The sequence below is a fragment of the Beta vulgaris genome, chromosome 3 (assembly GCF_026745355.1).
Source record: "Beta vulgaris subsp. vulgaris cultivar EL10 chromosome 3, EL10.2, whole genome shotgun sequence".
NCBI classification, from domain to species: domain Eukaryota; kingdom Viridiplantae; phylum Streptophyta; class Magnoliopsida; order Caryophyllales; family Amaranthaceae; genus Beta; species Beta vulgaris.
This window is the reverse complement of record NC_079204.1, coordinates 13,893,299-13,902,455: the sequence shown is the minus strand read 5'-3', so window position 1 is coordinate 13,902,455 and position 9,157 is coordinate 13,893,299.

The following is a 9,157-nucleotide window of genomic DNA, read 5'->3' as shown; positions in this document are numbered from 1 at the left end:
TTTTTCAATTGAGATCTCGTTTGAGTTCCCTTATTTATGTCACTGATTATTAGTTCTACAGGATGGAACGATAGTTTTCCAAGGCTTTGGTTGAAATCCGGATGGAAACTTGGTTTCCTTGATATTTCATTTTCCTGTACTTGGGAACTAGGTTCTAGTGGATTCATTTACTAGTGCATATCACTTAGTTCCTCTTCTTCCTCATTGGAACAGGAACAGGATGTTGTTCCCTTGGCTTTGTTCCCATGACTTCGTCTTCCAAAGTCTCATCAATAAGACTTAGGTCTTTTGTCAATCCTATTTCGAAGTCATCTTCAACCTGTGTACTTGCATCAAATTTATCTGTTTCATAAAAAATAACATGCACACTTTCTTCTACACACATAGACCTTTTATTATACACTCTATAAGCCTTGCTACTAAAAGAATATCCTAAGAATATGGCTTCTTCACTTCTAGCACTATAAGAGGGGGGGGTGAATTATAGTGAGAGAATAAGCACTACTTTTTGCGGAATTAAAAGTAAACTTGGGAACAAACAATGGGAACACGAGAGATTTTACGAGGAAAAACTTCCTAGGCCTAGTAGGAAGAAACAACCTCGACCACAAGGGATTTTAAACAACTTTCCACTATAATAGGCCAAAACAACTCTGATTACAACCTATTACTTTTCTCTCGATTCTCAACTTAAGTCACTCAACTCAAGTTCCCAACGACAGTTCCCAACAACTGACGTTTTCTCTCAAACTTCACTCGAAGTTCCTTTCTCTTTCTCTTTCTCTTTCTCTTGCTTCACTCAAAGCTTTCTCACACTTACAAGAGTTCACTCAAACCCTTTTTCTCAAAAATACACTTTGTAAAACAATGGAAGAGTAATAAAATCGATTAATGTAAGTATGAATTCTCTTAAGGAAAGGCACTGACACTTTAGATAACTTAAGACAAATTAACTAAGTCAGACACATTTTCTCAATGAATTAGGCGCACTTTATAGACTCTTTAAGACAAGACATGATTTCCACTAACTTAGACCATTATCACACATGTCTTCATTTAATTAATTAATTAAATTAAATTATTTATTCTAAGTCATGTCATCATCCACTAATCCATTACTTATTCATAGAAGCAGTAACAAAGTACGTGGTTTTGCAAACTTGGAGAATAATTAATCTTATTTAATTTAATTAAATACTTGGAGGATAATTAACTTAGCCACTAAATCCACTAACTCCATAAACATGAAGCAGTAAATCATTTAGGCGTGTAAGCTAGAATTTAGGAAATAAATAAATAAAAATCCTTTAGCTAGTTTTTAGGAAAAAAATCTTTTTCAAAATCTTTTATAAAAACCGGAAATATTTTTTGTATTTCGAAAAATCCGAAACATTTTAAAAACCGGAAATAATATATTTTCGAAAACTAAATCTTTTAAATAAAATGTAAAAGATAAAATATATTTTAAAAAGATAAGATTTGAAAATCAGTTATTTTAAAATCAGAAAATCTATTTAAAATCTTTTCCTAACAAACTTAAACTAACTTCCTAAAATTATGGATCTTAGTCAAATTATCCCTAAAAACTCTAACAACTATATTGGGCACACAATTACTTAGGCGCACAATATTAGTCACTTAGAAGTTCCTAAATTAGTTTTAAAGTCTTGTTCCCTAATTATTAAGTCTTGTTCCTAAGCCTTGTTCCTATAGTGCCAGGTCTGTTCCTTTCATGGGAACAGAACCAAGTTCCTTTGAGAATTCACCACGAACTTAATAAAGCTATTACTCAACCTTAACAAGAAGATTAATAAATACCCTAATGTATTCTAATCTTCATTCCATGCTTGATTCTTCATTTTCGAACATCTTTACTTCGATCTTGATTAATTCTCCGCTTTAATCTTCAATCAAGTATTCTCTTAGCTCGAGCATGAATTACCTTGCAACAACATAAATAAAATATACTATGTCTTTTGTGGTTAGGTCATCTTCAAAACTCAAGGGTCAACAAGTATGAGAAAATGTACTTGCAGAAATAGTACATTGGACTATTTATAGTAGTACTGTTCATCTTACAGGATGAGTAATCCTTTGACACGTGTACAATTATGACGAGTCTGATTGGAGGGGAAATTCCCTTATTTTTGTCCTTTTCGGCGGTCGTGAGGGACGTCCCTGCCCGTTACCAAGGAAGACTTGTTCTCTTCTGATGAGTTCGCGTCTTGAAGCGTTTCTTGCCAGACTCGATGGCGTGTCCGTTAGCAGACTTGGTGCTACGCACACAACTACCCCCCCCCCGGCATCATTGGGGGTCGTGACCGTCATTGATGTTGAATTTGGGGACACAAATGAATTTTGCATGCTCTTTGGGTAGCTCCTCTAATGTTGCCACGTGTTGGTGTGGGATGAGTTGTCGATTTCAAAAAGTGTAATCATTACTGCTTCTGGAATCCCGCTCGTTTCCCCCCTTTTTATTTATTAGGGTGTGGTGTGGAGGTGACACATGACGTTGATCTAGGATAGTAGTTGATGCGTTTTTCTCATCACCACCGTCCAATTTGGTAATTAAAATTTCTACTTCTTTATTTTTATTTGACTTCTTCGTCTTTCTTCAACCCTTTTCTCTGGTTTTCTCAGAACTTCAAAGTTTCTTTTTTCTTATCAAGATAACACCTTTCTTGCTCAAATTTCTTCAAAAAAGGTATTTTACCACATTTCGTTCACTACTTTTGTTGAATTTCTATAAATTTCGGTTCTTTTCTGGGCTTTTCTCGAGGGTTTAGTTTCTTCTGCTTCGACTTTTTCTCCGACGAGTTCTTGGTTCTCTGGCGTCGTTGGACTGACATTTTCTTCCTACTGTGTCTTGGGAACTTCTTTTGTACTTTAATTCGGAAAGTCTGTTTCATATTCTCCAGCCGATTTTCCGGCGAGATTCTTTCAGGTACCAATTTTGAAACCCCTTTGGTTTTTCGCTGTTTTTTCGTCACTTAAAACTATGTCGGACCATTCAGATAGTCAAAAAATTTAAGCCATGAATTTATGTCTGAAAATGACCCATCTTCTCCCTCTTCCCCTGATGGTGGACTAAGTTCGTCAATTTCTAGTACTAGGGAAGAAAGAACTCGCCTTTGAGCTGACCTGCCCCTTACTGCCGATATGGAAAAAGAGTTGAGGTCTAAGTTTCTTAATGATCGCTCTACCCCTGAGCAAGAGAATCTGACTTCTCAATACTTGTCCACGAGGATGAGTGGTGATAGGAAGACGTTATGAAAGTTGAGACATCAGATTTTAGCTCGTAGGACCACTAGGAATCCCCCACCTGATGTTGTTCCCGGACTAGATGTTCAACCCTTGAGAGAACATGCTTGGATTGATAGCTTAGCGGGTGCCGGGGTCATGGCGGACAGTGATTTTTACGAGCACCTTGCTCGTGATGTTGGCCTAACTCATCCTCCTGTTGTTGATTTAGGTTCAGACAACGATTCTATTGCCAGCATGGTGAGGCTGTGACTGGTCCTTTTACCATCTATCGAGATCCGATCATTCGTCGTACCGAGATCGCCATTGGAGAGAGTTCTAGCATGGCTCCCACTTCTCGTCCCGAGCCTATTCCTGACCGGGACGACGTTCTACATTCAGGGGTTTGGCTTCCCCTAGACTATAGTAGTGGTCCGAAGAACGTGACCATTTGTAGGAATTGGCGAGAGCACGCCTTGTCATTGAACAATTGGCAGGTTACTCAGGAGTTGTATGGCTTCCCGGTCGATTACAAACTGGTAGTCCCGGGAGAGGGGTCAAAGGTAACAGATTGTCCGGCAAGGCATGTGGCCATTTATGCCCATCACCTCGAATTTGAACAACATTTTCCCTTGGACCTTGTTCTGGTTAAAATTTTGAAAGCCTTGAATGTCTGTCTCGCCTAACTGGCACCCTTGGCCGTTAGGAACCTTATCGCATACGTCTGGGTGTGCCAGTTCCTGGATTTTCCTGAAACTCTTAACTTTTTCCGCCGGCTCCATTAGTTGCAGAGGAACAGGTCTGCTGAGAAAGGTTGGTGGTCATTGATGACGGCCAAGGATAAGCTGACTGTCTACTCCAAATTGGCTGGGTTGAAGGGTTGGCAGCCGACTTTTTACTGGTTGAAGGTGTCAACCACTTTTCCTCTTCGCCGACATTTCACGAGGCTCCTCACCAAGATGGAGGACGTTCCCTCCTACGGTTTATCTGCGGCCGAGCAAGCGGCCTTTAACTACTTTGGGTCCGAGGTGGGGACTGTAGTCGTTGGAGGTGGCGAAGATGCTGAGGCACGAATTCCCTGTACTTGGCTTCCAAATGCCAAGTACATTCTCGGGAATGAGCCGCTGTTTGCCTTATTCTTGTACCGGACTCACCCTGAAGGTGTGTGCCCTGACTCTTGGTCCCACATAGGACTTTGTAAATGCATATATTTGTTTTTGCATTAATGAGATTAATCTGCTCTTGATTACTTGCTGGTGCCGGTAGTTCGGATCTTAAGGAGTTAGGTTTTGACGAGGATTTAAAACCAATGTCTCGAACTCCTGATGATCCTATTTTTGATTATTGACATTGTTCACGACCTTACTAGAGGTCCTCGAGGAGCAGATCGCGATCACGGTGGCCGTACTGCCGGTCGAACTGTTCGTCGTGCGGGCAGACTCAAGGTCGGGCCCCTGGTAGGGGGAATCATACCCCTTCCTGACCAGCTGTTCAAGTCCCAGTCAAGAGGAGCAGCAGTAGTGTTAATTGTAGGCGACCTAGGGAAGCAGAAGTAGAGGGTCCTCACAAGCGACCAGCTGTGAAAATTGCATCTGCGTCTGAGACCCCAGTTGGGGGTCCTGAAATCCAAATTGTGGACTCTCCTGTCCGAGATTCAACTCCCGCCCTTCCTCGGACGTCTCCTCTTGATGCTGCTATCAGCAGTATTGGGACGACGTTGGGGTCTGGCTCATCCATGCGACAAAAATTTTATGAGATTCTCAACGCTCCGAATTTTCTCTCGGATATGGGTCAGGGAATCTTCTCTCGGATCCACGAATGGATTGATTAGAAGGAGGTAACCCTATGTGCTTCCGTTAAGTCTTCCTTCTCTTACCCCCTACTACTCCCGAACAGTTATACCGACCGAGTTGGGATGTGAGGGAGGATGAGTCTCTTTATGCATATATCTCGTCTAATGACGACACTTTGGGCTACCGTTTTCTGAAAGGCCTTCAGCTGTCGATAGACTGTCCGGTCGACAAGCTGGTGGCGCTAGCAGCACATCTAGCACATGACTTGGCTTTGATAAGTTTTTTATCGTTTTTTTTAATATCTAATAATTTCTTTTACTCTTTTTTATTTGTTGGCCAACAACTCTGCTGTGGAGCTAATAAAGCATATCGAGTATCAGCTCGTGGCTGAGAGCTTTGAGAAAATCAGCAACCACTACCAGTCTAGGCTCGATGCTGTTGAGGCTCGTGCTGATAAGTTGCAGTTGGACTTGACTGCTTAGAAGACGACCAAGGCCAAAGTTAACACAGAGTTGACGGACCTGTGCTTGAAGGCCAAGAAGCTGCAGGAGGCCGAGAACAAAAGAGATGAGTTAGATCTGGCCTTGAGGGCTGCTAAGGAGGAGACGACTGCTGCCACTGAAAAGGCCAAGTCTGATGTCGGTCGCCTTGCTGTGGCGGACTTCAAGAAGTTCGAAGAGTTTGTCGGGCTCCTAGGGGAGAGGTATGATGGGAAGTGGGTGGCCGCGAAGAGATGTGTCTGTCATACCCATCCAACTCTGGACTGGGAGCAAATGGAGGTTGCTTTCGTTGAAGGCGTTCATACACGTCCACTTGAAGGTGAACCTTTCATATGTTCTGAGGATGTGATTGCTAACCTTCTGTCGGCCACTGCGGATGAAGAAGCGTCACCTTTTTGAAAACTTGGTCATATCCAGGCTCTTCTGTGGCTTCTAACAGCCTTTAATTTTGTAGCTTTACTTGTAATATTATGTTTTTGAATTTAGCCCATTATGGCATGTAACTTGGTACTATGAAACTGCAATTTTTTAAACACCTACCCTACTATCCCCGAAAATATGAGCAACACCCTGCTTTAGTAGAACCATTACTCATGATCTAAGGTTTTATAGGTGTTCTTTGGCAAAAAAAATTAAACTCAATATTACTTATGGGGACCTAAGTTTACTAATATGGTCAATTAATATTGAACACATGAATTTATTAACCACAAACAAACTTAAAAGCAAACATTTAAACAAAGTAAATGCAAGAAATTAATAAAAGCAATAATTACTATGATCTAGTATGACCCTTAAACCTAGGATATACAATAACTAATCCTCATGAATCTTTCCTTGAATAATCTCCATGGATCCCCATCCTTGAAACTCCTTGGATCCTTATGCTTGATTACATAATTTGAATTGAATAAATAACGAAAATTGAAAGTTACAAGAATACAAACGATTCGCATATCGTATTGAATTTACATTCAAATATAACGATTTGCAGATCGTATTTGCTATCCTAATTTGGGTCACACTAGTCTCAACATGAAAAACATAATATCATACATATTACATTAAACATCCACGTATTTATAATATCAAAATAAAATAAACACAAACGATATACTTATTAACAATTAATAAGCAAATAAAACTTTCCATAATAATCTTAAAACGTAACAAATTTAAGCTAGAAATTATTTAAAATACTTTATTATTTTTATTCAATTACTTATTTAAATATGGCTAGAATAATCTTTATCAATCTCAATTTGCATTAAACAGGAAATTATGAATGTATGCTCAACATCAAAAACTAATTCCTAAAAGGTTTTTTTTTTAAAAAAAATTAATAAGGTTGTTGACCAGCAACACAAGGCTGCCAGTCAAACAAACCTTCCCGCAAGATTCTTAAACATAAAATTTAACTAAAATTCATACACAAGATGATAAAAATTCGAAAATTATTGGGAAAATGATAAAATTATTTTCAGCCATCATATTATTTTCGATCTATGTGGGTGATTAATATTAAATTTATTTAACAAATTAAAAATCAAATCTTTAATTATTAACAAATTCTTTTAATGATTAATCAAATTAAACATAGATAATTTTAAATGTAATAAATTATGTATGTGAAAATCCAAAAATAATTAGGAGTGAATTAACAATTAAATTCTTCCATGATAAAAAAAAATCGGACCTTTATAAATTATTTTGAGCATAAATCACAAATAAATCAATTATTTATAATTTCCAATCAATTAATATCAAATATCAATTATGCAAATTCAAGCCATAAATAAATCATCCCTTAATTGAATAAAAATAATAACTTTTCATACAATTACATGATCATATGAATATTATGAATTAGGCAAAATTAATACCACTGTAGGAATATATAGATGCATATAGCGAAATTTCAGGAAACAATTTCCTAACATCTATCATAGTCTCGCAAACATAATCAAATATATGAATCATTCAATAGGGGTTATATATCAAACCATTGTAGGGTGATTTCCATGTTGTATGCAAGCTTTAATGATCTGAGAGCCTCAAGTGTTGCTCCTCTAATCAGTCCACGAGCACCAGTTGAACACCAACGTTTGCTAAAACGGAAGAGTATAAATGCTCTTGCTTTTGATGGTATAGCGCTGGTTTAGAGGGAATAATTCAGGGTTTCACTTTCTTTCTCTAGTGAAAAGAAACTGATTAATCAATTGATTGTCTAAACCCTAATATTATATCCTATATGTAATAGAAGAGTCATAGGCTAGTTAGGAGAATTAATTCTCCTCCTATTCTCTTTTGGACCGGCCCAACCATAATCCTAAATGAATTTGAATTGATTTATCCAACTTGTGCTACAATGTGTGGCCTCATAGGATTAATATATATTTTAGCTATATGCCCAATCAATATTTTATTTATTTTTTGATTAGGAAATTAAGTCAGCCCAAATGCTAACCCCTACCAGGCTACTAGCCTTGTAGGAACTACCAGCACATTGGCTGGTAATGCATGCAAAACATGCTAAGGAAATACTCCAGCATAATGCTGGGGGTAAGGATCGAACCCCTGACCTCAGAGATCAGAGGGGAGTGCTCTACCACATGAGCTAGCTCCTCATCCTTATATGCCCAATCAATATTGTCATATTAATCATATTTATTCTCTAGCAAAATAATACAATTACTAAAATAATTAATCTTATTATCCTTATAATATTATTTCTATTTATATTTAGTAATTGTTGGGATGTCTAAAAACGTATTCCTTCAATTTCACCAACTGAAACTTACTATTCATGAAGTTTGCCTTTTCAAGGCATTGTATGAGCTCTTCAACTTCCTCTTCTCGGACTTCTTGTATCTCATCATCTCTTTGATTTTCATTTTGATTCATGATGGAAGGATTCATGTTATTAACAGTAGACCACCTAATTCCCTTGTTTATAGTGAGAAATGAAAGCCACTGTATATACCTACTCTATGTAGTACTAACATTTTCTACACGCGATGCGTACTTTTATTTTCTTTCGAAATAGAAATTCGATTTTTTTGACATAAGTAAGAGTCAAAATTTGAACGTTATATATATGAACTATAATTGTTTTTAGTTGCAAAATTTGATTGGTTGAGTCTCTATCACTTAAGTCTCTCACCAGTTTTTTTTTTTTTTTTTTTTTTTACTTTTGAAAGTTAAATTCTATGAACAAAATAGAAATTTTATTGAATCTATTTATAATTTATAATATTATAGTGTTTTAGTTGATTTTTGAATTAAGTACACTACTTCGTAGATTGTGAAAAAGTTGACACTTTGATTTCAAGTCAAATTTTTGTGAGTATGTATTGACGTTGTAGTGTATTGGTTGTAGTTAATTTGTAAGTGATTTTTCTTTGTTTTATAATGTTTCCTCATTTGAGTGATTTGTATAATGTAGATTATGCAATTTTATAATTTTAGTTAACTTGTGAGTGATTATTATAATTTTATTTTCAGTACTTTTTGTTTGAAGTCTTTTTCGTTTGTAAGTGACTATGTAATTTAGAAAGGAAGAGGGGGTAAAATAGTTTCGTTATTCGGGGACATCATAGCTCCCTCTTCCCTTATATAATAGAG